At 46.1% G+C, this 20,647-nt stretch overlaps 1 long non-coding RNA gene across 1 annotated transcript in view; it reads left to right on the forward strand.

The window, feature by feature from the left end:
- Window positions 1-10,849, forward strand: part of LOC135903697 (uncharacterized) — a 32,575-nt gene extending 21,726 nt beyond the window's left edge. Inside the window, exon 3 of the long non-coding RNA XR_010564888.2 lies at window positions 9,716-10,849. This is a non-coding gene — a long non-coding RNA (uncharacterized lncRNA). The remainder of the gene's footprint in view (window positions 1-9,715) is intronic.
- The last annotated feature ends 9,798 nt before the right edge of the window (window positions 10,850-20,647 follow it).

Here is a 20,647-nt window from a genome sequence, read left to right on the forward strand (position 1 = left end):
GTCTGATGAGTGATTCTCAAGCGCTGCGCATTGGGGTAGCTGCTATTGGTGGTTTCATGCAGCACGCATAACTCATTGCAAACCTAATCGGCTATTTTTCATCCACCTCGCGGCCTTCAGCCTGTCGCAATCTCGTACAAGCTCGCGCACCAACTTGAACGTGCATGCGCATACGCATGCACGCGCGCAAACGCACGAAGAGTAGGAAACTGCGTCATGTTTGGGAACGGCGTAAAGAAATGGGGACATTGAGACACAGTTTGCGCAAGCAGTCCTCGGTTCGGAGCTAGCTGGACACAGATCGCGAATATAATTCAACGGCGAGAGACGAAGGGAACGTGTTCGTGGCTGGCACACCCCTTTCTCACTTGTTGTTGGCTCCCGTGTTTTCACGCCGTTAAATTTATAGGCCATGTGGAGGAAAAGACGACCCTCGCTGCTCTGCCGTGATTAGGCAAGAAATTTGCAACGGATTAGTGCACCTCCACTGATCTCCTGGAAAGCGATGCGACGCTTCGGGCGTGTGCTCCGTGGCAGCCTCGCGCACGCGCTCGCGAAGCCAAGCGGTGACATTCCGTTTCCTTTCTATACGGCCTGCGGAAAGGAAGCGGCCGGTAATGACCCCCGCACGCCGAGTCGGCGAACGCGCGGGTGTGAGCTGCAGCTCTCGCGCGAGCCGCAGCACAAACTGGAAGCGAGGAGGTTTCCCGGGCGTCCCGTTCTCCGCTGACCCACATACCGGGACTGCCCAACGGTACGACGACGGCGAGACGCAAATGGGCGCGGACCGCTGGCTCCATCTCGTGGTGCCTCGAACGCAAGAACAATCGACGCAACAGGGCGCAGGCGATAAGTCCATTCAGCAATGCGACGAACGGGGCTGCTTGCCGCACATTCATACGCTGTCTTGCGCTGCGTATTGCGCTTACACACACGCGCCCACACGTGTACAAACAAATGAAGAAAATTCGCTAGAGAAAGTAACGCAACATAATTTCGTTGTGCCTGTACGTAATACATAGTGCTAGGCAGCATGTATACGTCCACCTCCTAGCCCCATCAATCGTATTGCTGAACGTGATTTGATTATTTTCGACGTATGATATTTTCAAGGTGTGAGCTCGTAAGGGACAAGTGTACGCGTTTTGTTCGAACAGAGTTTTCCTGTTCATCAGTAAGGCTCGTTATAGAGCGCTTTTACGTCGGGCGCGCAGTCAATTGCGGCTCCCAAAATCAACTTCGTGTTTTTATAGCAAACTGCGGGGCACATTGCATGGATCGCGGACGAGTTGGCCGCCAACTAACTGGCGCCTTGCGACAATCTTCAAGTTCACTGTTGTCTCCTAACCCCACACTGTTCAAGTAATTCAATATTTCATTAAATTTGTTCTGCGTTAGCTAAATCACGATTGTTTAAAGCACGCTTACTGCCAACCCCTCAACAAACACATACGTATGCCAGCTACGTCTAGCCCAAACAGTCATCTTAGCGAACGCCAACCACCTAGGTTCGCTTTTTACTAAATCTTTCAATAACTCCTTCCTCTTGTCCATCGCTGTTGAGGAGTTTACCTGAAAGTTTCGGCCTCTGCTAAAACACACTTTCAGTCTTGATGTTTAACATAATTAGATTAATTTTTGTTCCTTGCACAGTTTCTTTACTTTCAGGTTATTGGCTGTAACTGTAATCTTTTTTTTTATGTCACTGTATTCTGCCCGTTGCATCCAGCTGAATGCCGTAAATGCTTTGTCCTTTAATTTTTGTAAAGGCGAAAGTCATGAATGTCTCATCAGGCGGTGTCCTTGAAAACGCGGCCTGCGTGCGGTACAGAAATGCCTGCGAGCTCTCCTCGCGCTCGTGCAGACTCGCCAACACCTTCTTCCACAGCTGGCTTCCATGGCGCACACCGTGCAAAAAAAAAGATGGAAAAAAAAGGCAAATTCAGTTAACATAGGGTTAATTCAGGCACTCGAAGCTACCATCTCTGGTGCGAGAAAACAAGTAATAAAAGCTAACAACACATTCGAATGAGAATGCCATGTAATTTAATGAATGTCTCTTCAGCGCGCAGGCTTTAACATTCGCCCTCTTTGACGTATGCTAAGGTAACTCTCAATTTATTTATTTATTTTTTGCTTGATTCGAAATGACTCTTTCTGCGTTCCCTTTTCCTTATGTGTGGTCCCCCCTTAAGTAATACCCCAACAGGGGCGTTTAAAGAGTCAATAAATGAAGATGATGATCGTTTTGAACAATTGATTTCATTGAAAGCAGCGGAAACACTGTCGTTTTAACCACTCAGAGATGGAATTTAACTAGTTGCGGGCAAAACGAAGTTCTAAATAATTGCGCTCAGATACAGGGTGATCATTTTTAAGTTTTAACGAATCTTTAAGAAACGTCTGTGGCAGATAGCATAATTCTTGTAGTTGAGCTGGATTATTCGAAGAGACGGATATTACTAGCACGAGAAACTGAAACACATATTCAACTAAATAGCAAAAATGGACTAATTATTTTTAATTAATTATTTTATGACACATATTGCTATCTACGAATTGTAGCCTGGGAATTTACAAGACGCATCCACTTGGAATGAATTCCAGTGTCGAGATATTGTTTTCCAAAGTACGAGATGAAATACATAGGCATTCCAGCTACTTTTGTGCTTCGATGCATAATGGAGCGTTTTGTTTAAAAAGTTGACCGACAGTGCATTCTTACGGCGAGTTTGATGGCGCATTTCTCCAAACTAATGTCATTCTGGAAATTCGTTCTGAATGGATACGTCTGGCAATCTGTCAGGCTACAGTTCGTAAATTGCAATATGTGCCGTAAATTATTTAATTAGGAAGATAATTAGTTGATTTCTATTAATTATGTGGATATGCGTCTCGGTTTTTCGGTTAAGTCACGTCTGCCTCTATGTGCAATCCAGCTCAAGGACTAGAATCATGGTATTTGCAACAGACGATTTAAAAAAATTATATAAAACTAAAAAATTATCCCCCTGTATAATCGTGTACGAACTCACAAGAGCGGTTGGAGCCATTCGCTACTAACGAGTCACCGCGACTTGTTCGTGGCGGCCGAACAAAACAGAATGTGTTGTCCAACTCATTATATGTTACTATGAGCAGTACAACTGTGTGCAGAGGCAGCCACTCTTCGCTGCGCTCGACCTGCACTTAAATCTGCAACATCGACGTGACGTTTGAATAATCGCACCAGAAGTTCGCGCGAGCGTTATTGTCGCATGCGGCACGGAAGAGATCCTCTCTGCCTTTTGTTTTTCTTTTCTTTTTTTTCTTTTGTAAGTGAGCACACTGCATGCCTCCGCGATCCGCCCCATACTTTTATTACTTTTACTCATGCAGGGTAGAAAACCAGATGCACACATCCGCTTCAAACAACCTGCAGCTCGATTTACAATTTTTCCTTCTACATCCACGCTGCCTAAGATTGGCAGAAATACAAACAAGAAAAATAGAACTCCAGATTCAGTAAAGGACGCTTTGCCAAACACGCACGAAACACATCGCAATGCGATTCTTCTCGCAAAGCCTGCTTTAGTTTTCCGAACGCCGACTCGCTTGGCACGGCAACCGAAGGGCGTGCAGCCATTTGTGTCCTGCACACAGGCACAACACAATTTTTTTCAGGCGCGCACGTAGATAAGCTTTTCGAACCAGCGTTTACTACGTAAACAGTGCAACGAGAGCCTACAGATGAAGACTTTGCACACTGTGAAAGGAACATCGGAAACGAACGACGGGGGCCTACATAGAAGGTCAACAAAGCTTCCTGGTGAAGTGTTGCATACGCTCGATGAGTGCATGGCACTCCGAAACAAGATTTAGCGAGCGTTCTTTCGGCTCTCGACGTTTGCGACGTATCTGTTTTCGGCTGTTCTGCTTTGATCGCGCTGTATAGATGCGCGAAAAAGGCTAGGCGGGTAGTAACGTATACTACGTAAACGTAAACCCGCGGCTCGCACGGGTTTCGAGTCAAGCCGATTTTAAGAGCGCGCATGCGCTGACAGAGGTTTTAGGAAACTGTAACGGGAGGTGTGCTCGTAGCGCCGGCAATGCTTGTAAGGTATTCCTTTGTGTTGTTCCTGCATCTACGTGCACGTGCCGGATTAGGCGCAATGCTATCGTTGTTTTCGGCGGGCCATCGCATACATTCTTTCGGTAAAGCAGAACCAGAAACGGTAAAATCACGAAAGGTCTCGATGCGACCGGGCCTTTCTTGTTCCCGACGTGGCCTTTTGTTGCTCAATACGCGCTGCACAAGAGTTTCTTCTAAGCCTGAAAGAAAGCCCGCGATACAGTCGAGCGGCACTTTTTCGTGTTTTGCGGGATTTCTTTCAGGCTTGGAAAAAGCTTTCATGTAGCACGTATTTGAACACCAGAAAGCTGAATCGGGATGGTCTACAATGTCCTCATTGACACTATTGCTTTGAATATAATAGTTGAGCAGTTGATTAATTAATAATAACGAGCTATGTAATTAGGCAAAATACAAAGAAATAGCCTGGCCTGTTCAAAGCGACGACAAAGAATATTACTTTGGTTCTGTCCAGCTACGTGGCACTTGCATATCTCTATATTAGTGCGGAAGTTACGTGGGACACGTGGCATATTCGATTAAGTGCAGTATAGTTGTAGGAAAGGCGCACGTTCATATTTATTTTGTTTGTCGTCGTCGTCATTTTGGTTGCTGTTTTACGTCGATAATGACGTGAACGCAAACGACGAGAGATACCGCCACTTCATAATTCCCAGAGCAATGCGCAGTGGCGTCTCATACTCTGGAAGTCTTCGACGAATGTTATTTCATCGTTAATAATCAACAAACAACACATTACGTTGCGTTCCTATTGAAACGAAGACACAACCTATTTATTTATTTATTCATTCATTTGCTTACTTATACGGTGCCTCAAACTGGAAAGTGCTGTGTGCGCATTGCAAATCTCGCTGCGTCTCACTGTAATACGTACGCTAACATGCAGCGTATAGTACACGGTCGCGCTAATATAATAAGAATCCGGCAGGCCGTACGTAAAAGTCGTATGTACAATGTCGGCGCATAGGTCCCTGTAAAATACACAAACCTCTTCGTTTTTATCACGTGGCGCTTAGGAGATGTCGCCTTTAATTGGCACCGACTACTTTCACATAGAGATGTAAAAAAGCAATTAGCTTAAAATAATTAAAACAAAGGACAACTTCAAACCACAATGACTCAAAGTCCAGTCACATAAGTGCACTAAACTCAACGCAAAGTGCGGTCACATAACTACACTAAAATTAGGGCACATTAGAAAACACGGATTATACTGAAACCAAGGTGCATGATTCCAGGCATTGAATGTTCCAAAGTTAGGTCAAATTGATCACATAAAATGAGCTTATCAGATAAAATACCTACTCAATAGTTTCATAGAATATTGCTCGCTTTTACAAATTTTTGGAGGCCCAATAACGTTCGTTTTTGCAGTGAATATGTTGGCCAAGAACCTAAGATCTTCCTGAGGCTGAAGGGCCCGTGGTGAAATGCCATTAAATCACGTGCTAAACGTTGTCTCTGTATGTCATGTCGCGGACATTCTAACAAAAGATACCATGGAGGGTAGGAAATATCTGAGAGGCAAAATTCGTGATGTGGTAGTATATTTCGGCACCTGAATCACCGTTTGATGCTCACCCTGCCTCTCTCAAAAAGTACAATTGCTAGTGGGTGCCTTTTGTGCTGCACTGAAGCGCGAAAGTAGTGTCGACAGGGTTCAATCGTCCTATGAAAAAAGCACCCATCGCTTTTCCACTACACACTTAACGGCAGCCTCGTAACTAGAGTTCAACAGCATAAGTATCTTAGCTTAACAATAACGTCCGACCTTAACTGGACAACACATTTTAACATTGCTTCTTCTGCATTACTAAAACTTTTTTTTCTCAAAAGGTGCCTGCGGTTGGCCCGAACTGACGTCAAACTTTTAACTTACATTACATTTGTGAGACCTGTCCTTGAGTATGCTAATGTCGTATGGTTCCCGTGTACTAAAACAAAGGTATATAAACTGGAAAGCATCCAGAGAAAGGCAATTACGTTTATCCACCTAAAATACCGGCGCAGTGATTACTCTTCTTCTAACACAGTCAGGGCTTGCAACTATGGCTGTTCGAGCAAAACGAGCTCGTCTAAAATTTCTGCATCAAATGCTACACAGTCGACTAAATATAAATGCCTCTGCATACGTTACTTTTTCCAAATCCCGCGTACTTCGTCATAATCATCAATATACACTAAACGAATTCCTTTGTAATAACGATACTTTTCAGTCTTCCTTTTTCCCCGTGTTGTTCGCGAGTGGAATAACCTAGATGCATCTATAACTAACACAGTATCGCAGTCTGATTTTGTTAAGTTATTAGAAGATGAAATACGTAGTTAGGAAAAAAATAGTTCTTATGCACATATAAACATTGTAACAATCTTTACGTACGTGTAACCTGAAGTGTACTATTTATGTGAGTTGCTCTTGTTGTTCATACTATTAGTGTTGTAAAATTGTGCATTGAACCTGTTTGATGTATTTCCATTTAGATGTTTTGATGTTCTTACCATTCGGTATATAAAACATGCACTGTATGTATAATCATATGCCCACCTGCTGTGGTCTCGATATGAGACTGGCAGTATTGTAAATAAATAAATAAATAAATACATAAACGCATGTTAGATTGAAAGACAGGAGGGACAACATTCAACGCCGCTTTATTATGACCACTAAAGAGAAAGAAAGAACTAATGCATGCGCGCTGCACGGCTACAACTATACTGAATTTCCTGTAGTTGGGTGTCAACCTTGTGCATCAGGCACATACGAGAGCGCGGTATTGCCAGAACCAGCTGCAATCATTTCAGCGAGACACGAATAATGAACAAACAGCACTAGAGGCTGCATTGCCTGTTTATATTTGTCACTGCTCCCTTCAGTGCAAGCGCTTCTGCTGGGACACATCCGCCTATTTCGCGATTGCAACAGTAGCACTGCAACATTGCCGAGGCGCTATCTCCACCGGCACCGCTGCCGCCGCCATCGAGCGCTTGTAATCAACCCCTCCACACTATATATTCACAGTCGAGCTTTAACGTCGTTCCCGGGTCCCTTCGGCTCCTGTGCCGGCATGCCGCAGTAATCGACTGACACGCCCAAGGCGCCCCTTCAATTTTAAGTGCGCGCTCCGCATGCAATCATTCATTTCGCAAACATTTACAAATGTACGACGCGCGAGTACGTTGGAGCCGCGCCTCCGTGTCACAACAGCGCCCTGTACGACCACCGTTCTCTCAAATGACGGCGCGCACAGACAGCCCGCCCTTGCAGATCTTGCAGGACGTCGCGGTGGACAGCGCGTTTGCTCTGCGCCCTTTCTGTACGCACGCATGAAGATTGCATGCCTGCGTGCAGGAGAATTGGACTTTTTGTGTATTCCGAACACACGCAGGCTCGCGTAGAGAAGCGAATGTCGAAACGGGCGTAATGAAAAAAAAAAAGGACCACACCTCGGAGCGGGCACGAGGCTCGCGGACCGATTCGTATCGCGCGCACTCCGTCTATAAGACGCGCGCTGTTCGCAAAAGCGAGGCCAGCACGCGCTGTAAGACTCTTCCACAAGGCTTTCTTCGTATTACCCGCGGTTGCACTGTTGCGTGCGCCTGGGCTGAGATCACATTGCACATGTGAGACAAGAGTTAAGGTTAGTTTCGTTTTATTTTCGTATCTAGACTTGAGTATGCAACTCCGCGTGGTGTGTGAGAGCGAGGTTATTGCACCCTCAAAGGCATGTGCAAGATACACACTGCAGCATATGCACTATACTGGCCGCGAAATAAAAGAGAGGCGAGAATGTCACACGTTCCCGAATTTGGTGTCCCATGGCATCATCGAGAAGAGCGATCTGACGGAAGTTACGCTAGCATGCCAGACTCGATTTTAGAACATGAAATGCAGGAGAACAAGGAAGCTGGGTCAGCCTAGAGCCCATGGGTGCCCGACTAGGGCTGCATTGTGTTTTGTTATGCTTCCTGTGCAACGCTTTATCTTCAAAACATCACTTTGTCTGTTTTCGAGCAGGGAGAGGGAGGTCAGTGTGACACGGGTCTATGCGCTTAGTTGTTGGTTGGGCAGCCGCTATACGTTTCGTATAACATTTTTGGTGTGTTGGTCATCGTATTCGTATAACATTTTTGGTGTGTTGGTCATCGTAGCCCAGCTCTTTCTGGAAGAACAAACGAAGCATTTGGCAGGTTTATTCAGGTTATTCTTCAGAAATGCAGCCATAAAATGTCTATAGCTTTTCTCCGCGTGCGCACGATAAAAACTAAGTCTAAAATTTACAATTTTCTACCCTGTAGCAGGGACCATACACAGAAGATAGGCGATGGGTACCATGAGAGGCTATGTCAGCAAAGAGCAGAGCTTTCCGACACCTTTCGTCTCTGATACGTGGGCTTACTTCCTTGCTCTAAATCGACGGATCTGTGAAAAAGATCTACAGCCTTCCACGCAGTTTGCTGTCTAGGTACTATCAGCATACCTTAAAATGCGAACAGGAGTGAAGTCATCAGAACACCTGCCACGCGTGCTTACAAGACTCTCCATTGTCGGTTTACAAGCACTGTGCAGTCCAAAACGTGCACTTCATCTTGCATCTCGTCACTATTTCAAACAGAGGCGAGCATGGAAATGCAACAACGCGTGTTAGCCGCTTTCAGTACCCATTCGCGTTTATATATCTACACTTATTGGATCACATGTCCCCTTAGGCTTCCTTATTTATAAAACTGCGTCTTTTGATGACCCTTATGAGGAATTCAGAGCGAAGTTTACCAAGGAGTCCACAAATGTGTCAGTCCACAAACATGTCGACAAGTTTACCGACATGCCCCTTCTTCGTCATGCGTGACGAGCTGCAAGCTGCACACCAGCTGCTATAGCCCTGAGCCTGCGTCACGTGTTGGTGTGTTCAAAATAATGTAAACTTAAGGCTGCTGCGCTTGTGAGCCAAAATGCACGGAACAGGGCCGACTGTACTTTAACTTCACTCGTTGAGCACTGAGGGCTGAACGAGCATCTACGTGCACTCCTTTTCGCCCAGTGGTGCAATCACTATCAATGTTGCAGCGCAACCATGACAGTATAAGAAAAGACATACGATGTAGGCCGGCACGGTGTTCCCTGCGCCTGTCGTCCTTTCGTCAGCCGCGCTTGATCTAGCTCTGAGCCTTTGACACCTCGCGCAGCGTGAATTGTTGAACATAAATGTGCAGTTGGGTGTTCCCGCTACCTCTGATATTATTTCTGATACATATTTCTTCTCTCGTTACAACTTTATAGATTCTTCAGCGCACTGAACACTCTGTGAAGATAACGCGAGCAGAAGGATGTACCGGAAGTATCGTAACGGGAAATGTTGATCTCAAATTTTGTAAACTTTCCTACAACGACCTTAAGCGTACTTGTTTTGTATTGTTTTGCGTGTGTGTGGCCCTTCAGTCAGTACACGCGGCACAGCACCTTCTACGCGATTTTTCTTTCCCTGGTGTTCTACGCACAAACCCAAGGCACCCTATAGTACGAGAACATATTTAAAGCGGAAGGACGCAGCAGCAGACTTCCTTTCTTCTTTATCCCCCGTGCAGGCTGACCCTCATGTAGAGCGGAAAAGAGGGGTTCGAGCATCGGGCGCCGCGGCCAACATCTGCCGCGGACGGGTCGGGGAGGCAGGGCCAAGACCGAAAGACGCAAAAGCGCTGACGATGCACGCTCCCCTTCGAGCGAGCCTCACTTTCACACTTTCTTCCTTCTCACCTATTTTATTTTCCTTTCGCGTTCTCTGCTTACTTGTTTTATTGCGATTTATTTTCACACCTCTCCTGGCACGATGACTGCGTCCCATTCCAGTTTCTTTGTCGACATCCACAACACATCCTGTTCCCACGCAGGCAAGGCCATGTAGGTTACGCGCTGCAACAAGGCTAGCGCCATCTCGTGAAGGATGGTCGAACTGAGTATGCTATCCTTCCAGCCTCCGACAAATGAACTTGAGCTCTCAGCGAACTTCGAAAACGAGATTAGTGGACTCACTGCTGCGAAGACAAGTATACCTTGGGCCATCTCTTATTAATAAAGTTCGTTTGTCTTGTCCTCTCTTAGCTCATTAGGCCGCACTTTTCCTTAGAACGATTTGGTTCTAATTTCATTCCTCCTAAGGCTCCCAGTTTAAGGAATCAATTCAACGGCGCAGAAAAGCTGTGTCTTCCGGTGTCTGTGTTCTTTCTTTACCTTTGTTTTCTTTTCTTTTCTTTCAGTCTCTACGTAAGCCAATCTATTCCTATATCTTTTGCCCGTTTCTTCATCGGCGTTGCCACACTGTTATTATGAGCTAAGCGCTTTCTTATTGTGATGCGTCTGGCATAAATTTCTTTGCACTGGTATTGTAGAGAGAGATAAGCTACGGGATCAGCAAAAGCGTAGAGTTTTATGAAAATCATTGCTAGAGAAGGTGCCGAGGTGAACCGTGTGGCTGGACCGGGAGGCGCGAAGAAAGTGCACGGCAGTAGTTGTCGAAAGACGGAAATGGGGGAGGTGGTCGTACGCGAAAAATACTCGAGCAGTTGAAAAAATGACCGTTTATTAACAGGTAATCCCCATAGTTCTTTTCTCTCTCTCCAATCTCTCTTCTCGTTGCTGCTCTTTTCTTTTTTTTTCTTTTTTGGCACATAATGAAAGGATTGAGGCGCCTGAGTTGTTTACTTAGGTAACTGTCCCGCCTTTTCTTCGTGCTCTTTTCTTGCATTGTGTAAGAATAAAAAAATACCACCTGTTCAGGCATTCATTTGCCGTTGTCGTCTTTACAGCTTTCATTCATTCATTCATTCATTCATTCATTCATTCATTCATTCATATGTACTTTATTTCTCGTCCGAGCGAGGGGAGACTGGGACTAAAGGCACGCAGGCCTGACAGAGGTCCCAGACCCCACGGTTACAACAGCGGATAAAACCAGTACAAATGAATACACATATAACGTACATATATATTTCGCACAAGAGATCATAAATTCATGAACAAAAATGATTACAATATTTGTTCGTTAGAACCAGTAAGCCTCATAAAGATTAGCACAGTATGCGCTCTTTGTTAGATCATACATGTCTACACACAGAGGCAATAAAATGAAAAATGTTAATAAATAGTGAAAGCAATGTCATCGTCGAGTAATAATGCATTAAGCTGTTTTTTATAGGTACTTTCTGAAGCACTGAAGTTTAACAATTCTCCTACCTTGTTTACTATTTCTGTCGACTGATATATGAAAGTTTGTTTACCATGCTTTGTTCTTGTTTTTGGTAAGTGTCTAGTATTCCGGCGCAGTGAATAACGAGGTATTTCATCGTTGTCTGTTTTGGTGAATAATTTTAGCTTGTGTATGGTCATCAGAAGTTTCTTATAATATATTCTGTCTGCTCGAAGAAGGGAGTAGCGTTGAAATAATGGAGCTGTTTCAAGGTCTACAAAACGGCCATGGTAACTGCACGGTAGTTTCCTGCAGTGAACCAGCACGCCTACATACATGTTACTACGTGCTCCGTCTGTATTTATTAACGCAAATCATATGAAACACTGACATGAAAGAAACACTGGCATGAAATAGCCACTGGTCTCTACTACAGATCTACAGATCAGATCTATACAACAGTACATATCAGCGAATATAACAGTCAGGAAAGTTGCGGCATATTCGACACCCCGTTTCGTAGCGCTCCTGTGGCGCTATGAACGTCGCGCACAACAGCTCAGCATTGGGGCAAAGCATAACCACGCTTCACTGGCAGTATAGTGAAGCCAGCTTATCGCTACATTTAAAGTGCACTTTACATATTCCGAGAACTCGCACAAAAGTTCACAGCTCAGCAGACTATTGGACCAGCGCAACTAGAAATAATTTCACAACATACCACATAACTACATTTCTTTACACTTTCATCGTGCGGTAGAAAAAAGGTTACTGCGTCAAGGCCCGCACGTTAACGTAGATTCACTTACTGAGGCAGTGAATGTTATATGGTACAATTCGTTTCTTTTTTTTTTCTTCCAATGCATATTTTATTGGGTCTCAATCAGCGCGTTTCTCGTCTCCTCCCAGCTTCTGACGGTTCCCCCTTCGCAATCGCTCTTCTCCGAGGTGGCCTGACAGTTCGCTCTGGCCAAGTCACGCAACGAGCGCGTTTATTCGTTTTTTTTTTTCTCCTCACGCGTGTGTTCGCTTCTTCAGCTGTCATCTTTGAGCGCGAAACAAGAGGATGGGCACTTTTTCTTAATTTCTTTCCTTTTTCTGTTCAAGCGATACGCCTCCACATGCCCTTGAAGGACGCGAGCTGACTCGTTTGCCATGCTTGTGTTGCCATCTCTCTGTATGTCGAGCTTTCATTAAAGCGCATCCCGTGTCATTGATCATGCCGCCTGCCAGTGCGTTTAGTCATTCATTTTTTTCCCGCTAGTTTGGAGTGACGCTCACTTCTAGGCTTTTGCTGCCTATCCGTCATCTTTCGCCTTCATTCTCCGATCTTGGCGCTAAATGAATATTGAATGCCGAGCCACACGAGCAGTGGGGGACATTTAATTTGGCCCCCCTGAGTGTGACCCTTATTCATCCCTTTTTTTTTATTTTCTTCACCTAGAAGCTTGTATGAAGGTTCGCTAGCGACAATCCGGAGGCGGGCGGAATCGAAACTTGCGCGCGAGCTTTTCCACTAACATTACACGCATGTAAGGCGTGAGCAAAAAGTATACGGACCGCAGGGCCGCCGGCAAAACTGAAATTTTTCGTTACGAACATGCGCAAGCTGAAATTGACGCGTGCACTGGAAAGTTCGCAAAGCCAAGTTTAGATTACAGTCCTCAGTTTAATGTTACGTTCACAGACAGAGGAGAAAATCAGCTTTATCGCGCAATTTATGGTCCATAAATATTTGCTAATGGATGTACACGTATATTTCAAAACAAGCAGCTTTTCGCCACTCAGGCGTTTGCCTTATAGAACATATTTTTCGTAGATGTGCCTCGCTCATCTTGTGGCGTACGTCGTTGCACTTTTCTTGTTCTTTCAGATGACAAATGGCATTTGATTACTGTTTCCTTTCGACTTGCTTTAAAAGTAAGACCGATGACTTTCCCTGGCAGAAAACTATTATTCTCTACGGTGAGCCGCCGCATTAACTGATCGCGAGGTCGCAAGTTCGATCCCGGCAGCGGCGGCTGCATTTTGATGGGAGCGAAATGCAAAAACCCTTGTCCACTATTTAGATGTAAGTGCACGTTAAAGAACTTCAGGTAGTCGAAATTATTCCGGCATCCCCCACAATACTGCATGTTTCTTAATAAGATCGCTACTTTGGCACGTAAAGCGCCATAATTCATCATCATCATCATCAGCCTGGTTACGCACAATGCGGGGCAAAGGCCTCTCCCATACTTCTCCAACAACCCTGGTCATGTACTAATTGTGGCCATGTCGTCCCTGCAAACTTCTTAATCTCATCCACCCACCTAACTTTCTGCCGCCCCCTGCTACGCTTCCCTTCCCTTGGAATCCAGTCCGTAACCCGTAATGACCATCGGTTATCTTCCCTCCTCATTACATGTCCTGCCCATGCCCATTTCTTTTTCTTGATTTCAACTAAGATGTCATTTACCCGCGTTTGTTGCCTCACCCAATCTGTTCTTTTCTTATCCCTTAACGTTACACCCATCATTCTTCTTTCCATAGCTCGTTGCGTCGTCCTCAATTTAAGGAGAACCCTTTTCGTAAGCCTCCAGGTTTCTGCCCCGTAGGTGAGTACTGGTAAGACACAGCTATTATACACTTTTCTCTTGAGAGATAATGGCAACCTGCTGTTAATGATCTGAGAATGCCTGCCAAACGCACCCCAGCCCATTCTTATTCTTCTGATGATTTCCGTCTCATGATCCGGATCCGCCGTCACTACCTGCCCTAAGTAGACGTATTCCCTTACGACTTCCAGTGCCTCGCTGCCTATTGTAAATTGCTGTTCTCTTCCGAGACTGTTAAATATTCTTTAGTTTTCTGCAGATTAATTTTTAGACCCACTCTTCTGCTTTGCCTCTCCAGGTCAGTGAGCATGCATTGGCGCCATAATTAGTTAAACATAATTTTATAGTCTCTGTCCGTTTTCAGTTAGAACCTTGAATCATTTCTGCGAACATAGCATGCCGTACCTATACAGTCATTGCGACTTCAGAAAAGCAATACAAATGAAAAAGAGAAGACTGAAAACTAACGGCAAATTTGAATGGCCGTTTCAGAAACACCTGGCAGTGCTCTAGCATAGACAAGGACCACCTTAAATCTGTGGTAAAAGAATAAGCAGGTAGCATACCAATGAGCTATAAAAATTCACTCGAAAGGTTATTTTGTATCCGAGCTATCCTCAGGTATCCGTAGCATGTAACTTCGCTAAGTACATCCACTACCTCCACGGAGAAGCCCATAAAAGAAAGCGCACGCGAGGAGCAGTGGTGGTATTTCACAAGTGGGCGTAACGTGCTGGAAACGACCAGCTCGTGCAGCGCAACCAGTCTACCGCAGGCGTCCTCCTCCGAGACCGAAGAGACGCGTCGCGTGTATCCAACACAAGGCGCAGGCGAGATGCCTTGTGAACAGAACATCTGAGTACACGCCGTGTATGCGAGTCTTGGCAGCGATCCCAGCACCGAGGAGAGAAAGTGATGTTTATCCCAGCGCGGCGGGCAGGAGGGGGTCTTCCCGTAAGACGGCCTCGCATTCCAAGTTTACCGAAGGCGGCCTGCTGCTCTGCCAGCGCCACGCATGCAAGCGCGCCCCTCGTTTGACGCAGCGCCAAGACTGCGAAGTTATCCAACCGGTGAAAATTAGTACGTGATGAGTTCCTCGGAAGAGTAGCTATATCTTTAAAAAGGAATTCGCCTCATGAGAGATGTGTCAGTCGCTGTCGACATGTGTGCTGATGCAAGTAAGAGTTCGGAGTTAATTTCGGCGATGAGTTAATGATTCAAAGCTTCCTTTGCTCCTGTTCAGTTTAATTGAGGAATCCCTCCTATTTTGCACATCACGAATGAAGAAGAAATAAAAATACTATTTTTACTTAGCAGTGAGATGCCTTATTAAAGAATTGCTGGAATGCCACTAGCATACGCGTATGCAAACGTAGACGAGTGAGGAAACTACATCGCCTGCGTAAAATGCAATCTAGCATTTAGAAAAGAAGCTTTAGGTAGTGCCGCAGAAACTGTTTCTTTTGCATCACACAGTTGGCATAAACGCTACGACATTCTGGAGACGTGAGACAAGGACTCGTGCAGGGCTCGCGGTGATATTTGTTATTCGACGTCGCCCTTTCATCCTTGTCTAACTTTACTCTTCGAGAAAATACACTTGGACACGGAAGCGCTAGCAATACAAACGCTTAGTCGTGCTTAAAATTATGCGGTTTTACGTGCCAAAACCACAATCCGATTATGAGGCACGCCGTAGTGGGGTACTCCAGATTAATTTTGACCACCTGGGGTTATTGCACGTGCACCTAAATCCATGTACGCGGGTGTTTTCGCATTTCGCCCCCATCGAGGCGCGGCCGCCGGGACTTGATCCCGCGACCTCGAGTTCAGCAGCGCAACACCGTAGCCGCTGTAAGCAACCACGGCGGGCGCGCTTAATCGTGCTACCCGCAGCGACGGACATGTTAGATGGAGCACGTCCGGAGTCCTTGACAGGCCGTCGCTTCATTGGCGTCGGAGATGGTTCGTCTGCGTGTGCGCTTGCGCTCAGCTTGTCTGCTTGTACTTCCCGCTTGGCAACTGCACGGGCCTTCGCGGACGCTCCATCAGGCCCATGCGCATCTCGGCCCGTGAAATGGGCCCAGCTCGAAAGTTAAGAATCGGACGTCAGGGAAAAATACTGTAATACGAGCGATTAGGCCCCGCAGTGCAGATTCTATGCAAGCGATCCGATTATTTTAGGTGGATGTGGCCTTACTCAACCACATCGGCTGATGGAGATCGGCTGAGTTATAGCGATGGCCCGATTGCCGGTATATATATATATATATATATATATATATATATATATATATATATATATATATATATATATATATATATATATATATATATATATATATATATATATATATATATATATATATATATATATATATATATATATATATGCATGCATGCATGTGCAGGGGCCATGCATCCATGGCCCCTGTACATTTGCATGTACAGGGGCCATGCAAGTGTGCTCGTGCTAACGGTAGCAGTTTTGGCCTCTTCTTCGGATAAAGTGCTTTGGCAAGCACGAGAGGACTTTCCGTTTCGAAGCTTCCGCTTTCCTCGAGACCTCTTGCAGGGGATGGCAGCAGGCACGTACTCAGGATTTCTGTTCGGAGGGTGCCCCAACCCAAGCTAACTTTTCTATGCAAATGACAGGGGGTGGGGGGTTCCTTTACCAGTGCAAATGTGAATAATGCCCACCGTTCGCCCTAAATACGCGTAAACCCGCTAAAGTGAAATGAAATAAGGTGTATCTCACAGGTACACCTATTAGATACACCGCCTTTTTATTTTACGAACACGGAACCACATCAAATGGACTCGCGCAGGAAAGAAGCGCTGTAAGAACACTGTCAATAACAAGTAAACAAGCTAAAGTGTAAAATAAAGATTTCTAGTAGCGTTTTCTTTAATTATCTCTGGAAAAATTGGAGAAATATATCTTTGCGGCACAATCACAGTTCATTTGGATCCCTCGTTTACTGCTCTACCAAGTTAAGTGCCAAAACCAACTCGTATTCTTATTTGGGAAGTTGCGTAACGATGCGTGGCCGCCCGTCCCGTGCAGCGAGCGCCGAGCACTACGGCTCTAGACGTACTGCGCCCAGCGCCGAAGGTTAGAAAAGCACCCACTAAAGAACATCACATAAGTGGCTACCTCAGGCGGCTCTACTGATAACTGTAGAAGCGCTTTTCAAAACACACGGACTCTTTCTCCACTTCCTTCGGCGTTTTCTATACTTCCTTCTTAAATAAAAAGATGTTGATCCATAAAAGCTTTTCCAAACAACAATTAAATTTCTTAATTTTCGCTTTTCCTTACTGTTTGGTTGTCGCTTCGGCTCTCTCCCTTAGTAGATTGCTTAATTTCTTAACTCCTTGGTATTCTTGTTTCCAGTTACCGATTTTGCACGAAAAGTACAATTAGGGAAAAACCAGACTAGGTAACGGGTGACATTCATATTGCTTATGGGCTTAATCGTTATTGAAGGGTTTGATGATGAACGCTGTTTGGCATTATCTTATTTTCAACGTTACCTGACCCATATCGCGGGTATATGGAATACCGAAGAACTGCCAGCGTCGCGGCGAGCCGTCACTCTAAATAATAATGAAGCAACAGAAAAATTTTGACGCAACTGCCGTTTTCTCCGGCCGCAAATCGTTCCACGAGTTTACAGACCAGCTGAAAACAAACTGAATTCCTTTCATCGTCCCTGGGTCAGTCTAAACAAAGATGGTTGAACTATAAGCCACAGCGATGCGCGTGACTGTTGCAATGGTGACAACTGAACGCATATCGAATTAATCGCGCGGGCATCAAATCGATGAGAAACTGGCCTTCACACCTCAGGAGATGCCGATAACTACCGCCATCCAAAAGGAGTAAAAAATGCTGAGTCTCGAGATTGATTTGGCTGCGGTTTAGGAATGTGTGTGAGGAGTGGTGGCGTGGGGGAAGCGGGCGATGCCTCTTAAATACGGAGGGTGGGGGAGGGGGGGGGGGGGTCTCGGTACGTGCCTGGACGGCAGTATACATATACCATACTGGCTGTTACTGCGGCAACGTTAAAGACGCTGGACAACCGGCCACTGTCAGGGCAAAGCACACTTGGGCAGTGGTCGCAACGGACGTGTGTGATAAGGGCAGCCAGAGCGCCTACGAGATAGACTGCAATAGTGACGTGTGACACTTTGATCTGGTGCCGCGATTCCCGTTTGTGTACTCGTCTGTCTCTTTCTTCCTATCTCTTTATATCTCATCTCCGTTTTCCCCCGCACAAGGTAGTAAACCGACCTTTTTCTGGTTGACCCCCCTACTTGTCTCTCTCTCGCTATTGCGATAACGTTTTAAAAAAAAATACAGATTTCCACTTCTCGCGCGATAATTTCTAATTAGGAGGTGTAGGAAATTGTGTTGATTGTATTATCTTGTTGAGTTTAAAACAGGCGCCACCGACAGATCGCTTCTGGATAATAGGTTCAAGCAAACTGAAAAATGCTCACTTTCTCACTTTAATTGATGTGATAAGACGCAAAACGCTACGCCGAACAAAAAGGGACTTCGTTACCTTGGCATTGGCACAACCTCGGACTGATAATAAAGCATAAATTCCCCTAACGAGCTCACAACAATCATGATAGCGTAGCTTGTATTATCGAATATTATATACTATATAGGGTCTTACGTGCCAAAATCAGGATGATGATTATGAGGCACGTCGTAGCGGGGGACTCCTGATTAATTTTGACCCCCTGGGGTTCTCTATAACGTGCACCGAAATGCACGGTACATGGGCGTTCTTGCCTTTCGCTCCCCTCGAAATGCGGCTTCCCGGATTCCATCCCGCGACCTCGTGCTTAGCAGCGCAGCGCCAAAGCCACTAAGCAACCGCGGCGGGTATGTAAGCGGTATCTCGGTTGCCATGGAGCTTTCAGAGTTTAGTCTTAATCGCAGAGATACTAGTTTGAATTTCGATCGCGACCTTCGCGCTTTCTGGTCCACGCGCGTCCCATCAGCTGCGCTCTAACGGATTCACTCTTAAGCTGGCGCGAGCTGTTCTTCGCTCAGAAGTATACGCTACACGGCGAAGTATTTCTCCCCGATCCTATAGCCTCATAAACGGTTTTCTATTACAGCCTTCCCGGAAAGCCGGAAAAACGACGAGCTGTCCATCTCGGTGGCATGTTTCCGCGTAACCGCCGCCGTGGGCCGCGCGAGCCTGCAGCTATGCACCAAAATAACCGCGAAATTGCGCCCACCGGCGAATCGATCGTTTATGCGCCGGGATCTGTTGAAGGGCGAACTCGGCTCGAACTGCGGCCTCCCTCTAGCTCGAGCCTCCGCCGGCGGCGAACCGCGATGACGATCTCTCTCACGGTACGCGAAACGAACGCAAAAGAGAACCTTCTGGCCCGCCGCCGAGGCGATAATGAAGCTGCAAATAAGCGCACTCGGGCTCCTGAAGACAAGAACCTATTCATACACCGCACACGAGAAGGCAAACCTTACAAGCAGTCGCTCGGCTTTTCAGGCAATATCTAGGAAGATCTTTCCCTTTTTCTTTGTTTTTTTATTTATTTAATGACGCATAGCTGCGAAATTCGGCGTTGTTGGCTACCTGTAGTAGTTGTGCATACTGGGAAGCGCCGCTCCATGTATGAACCTGCTGATGTCTGTGTGTCTATAAATCCGCGCTGTTTCTTTCCCTAATTCAAACACGCATGCATGCCCCTGTGAACAGGAATATAAAAAATTTATTCCCGTGGAACTGCGTTTATCTTAATGCAAGGTACAGACTAGATCAAAAGATTGTAATTAGACCATGGATCACGAAAGACAGACACACAGACATAGAAACAACGAACTTTATTTGATCCTGAGGAGCTACTGTCAGGACCCCCTAATGGGACGTCATTGTAACCGCTGGCCGCGCCCACGTAGAGTACAGAACGCCGTGTCGACGCTCCGCCCTTTCCTTGCCCCTCTGGATAGCCTGGGCTTGCTTTCGGAGTACCGAGCTTCTGATGCCTCGCTTCGCTGGAGAGAAGGTCGTTAGGCAACGCGGGACGTCGCCAGAGCATGTTCGCACTTGCCTCGACTTCCAGAGCCGCAAATCGCCTCCGTCGAAACCAGCCGGCCTCCTACAACCCGTCCAGGTTCCTCGAAGACCGTTTGACCAAATCGGAATGGATATAGTCGGCCCACTTCCTACTTCTACTGCAGGGAATCGCTTTGTTATTGTCGCAACCGACTATCTCACACGTTACGCTGAAACAAAGGCAATCCAGAGAAGCACAGAAGCCGAGGTGGCGCGCTTTTTCATTGAGCATGTTGTGTTGCGACACGGCGCACCAACCGTAGTAATAACAGACCGAGGAACCGCATTCGCGGCTGCACTGTTAGATCACGCCTTGCTGTTAAGTGGAACGTCTCATCGGAAGTCAACCGCCTACCATCCACAAACCAACGGATTAACAGAACGCCTAAACAAAACAATTGAAGACATGCTCTCCATGTACGTGGATGCTGAACAGAAAAATTGGGACGACATCCTACCTTACATCACCTTTGCAAATAACACGGCGAAACAAGAGACAACGCGCATGACTCCGTTCACCCTTGTTCACGGACGATGTTGGATGCAATGCTTCCACACGACTTTGACGACACTGATACGGACGCCGATGTGTTTAAGCAACGCCAGAAGAGGCTCGGCAGCTCGCACGCTTGCGGA

This window comes from Dermacentor albipictus, chromosome 1, assembly GCF_038994185.2.
Source record: "Dermacentor albipictus isolate Rhodes 1998 colony chromosome 1, USDA_Dalb.pri_finalv2, whole genome shotgun sequence".
NCBI classification, from domain to species: Eukaryota; Metazoa; Arthropoda; class Arachnida; order Ixodida; family Ixodidae; genus Dermacentor; species Dermacentor albipictus.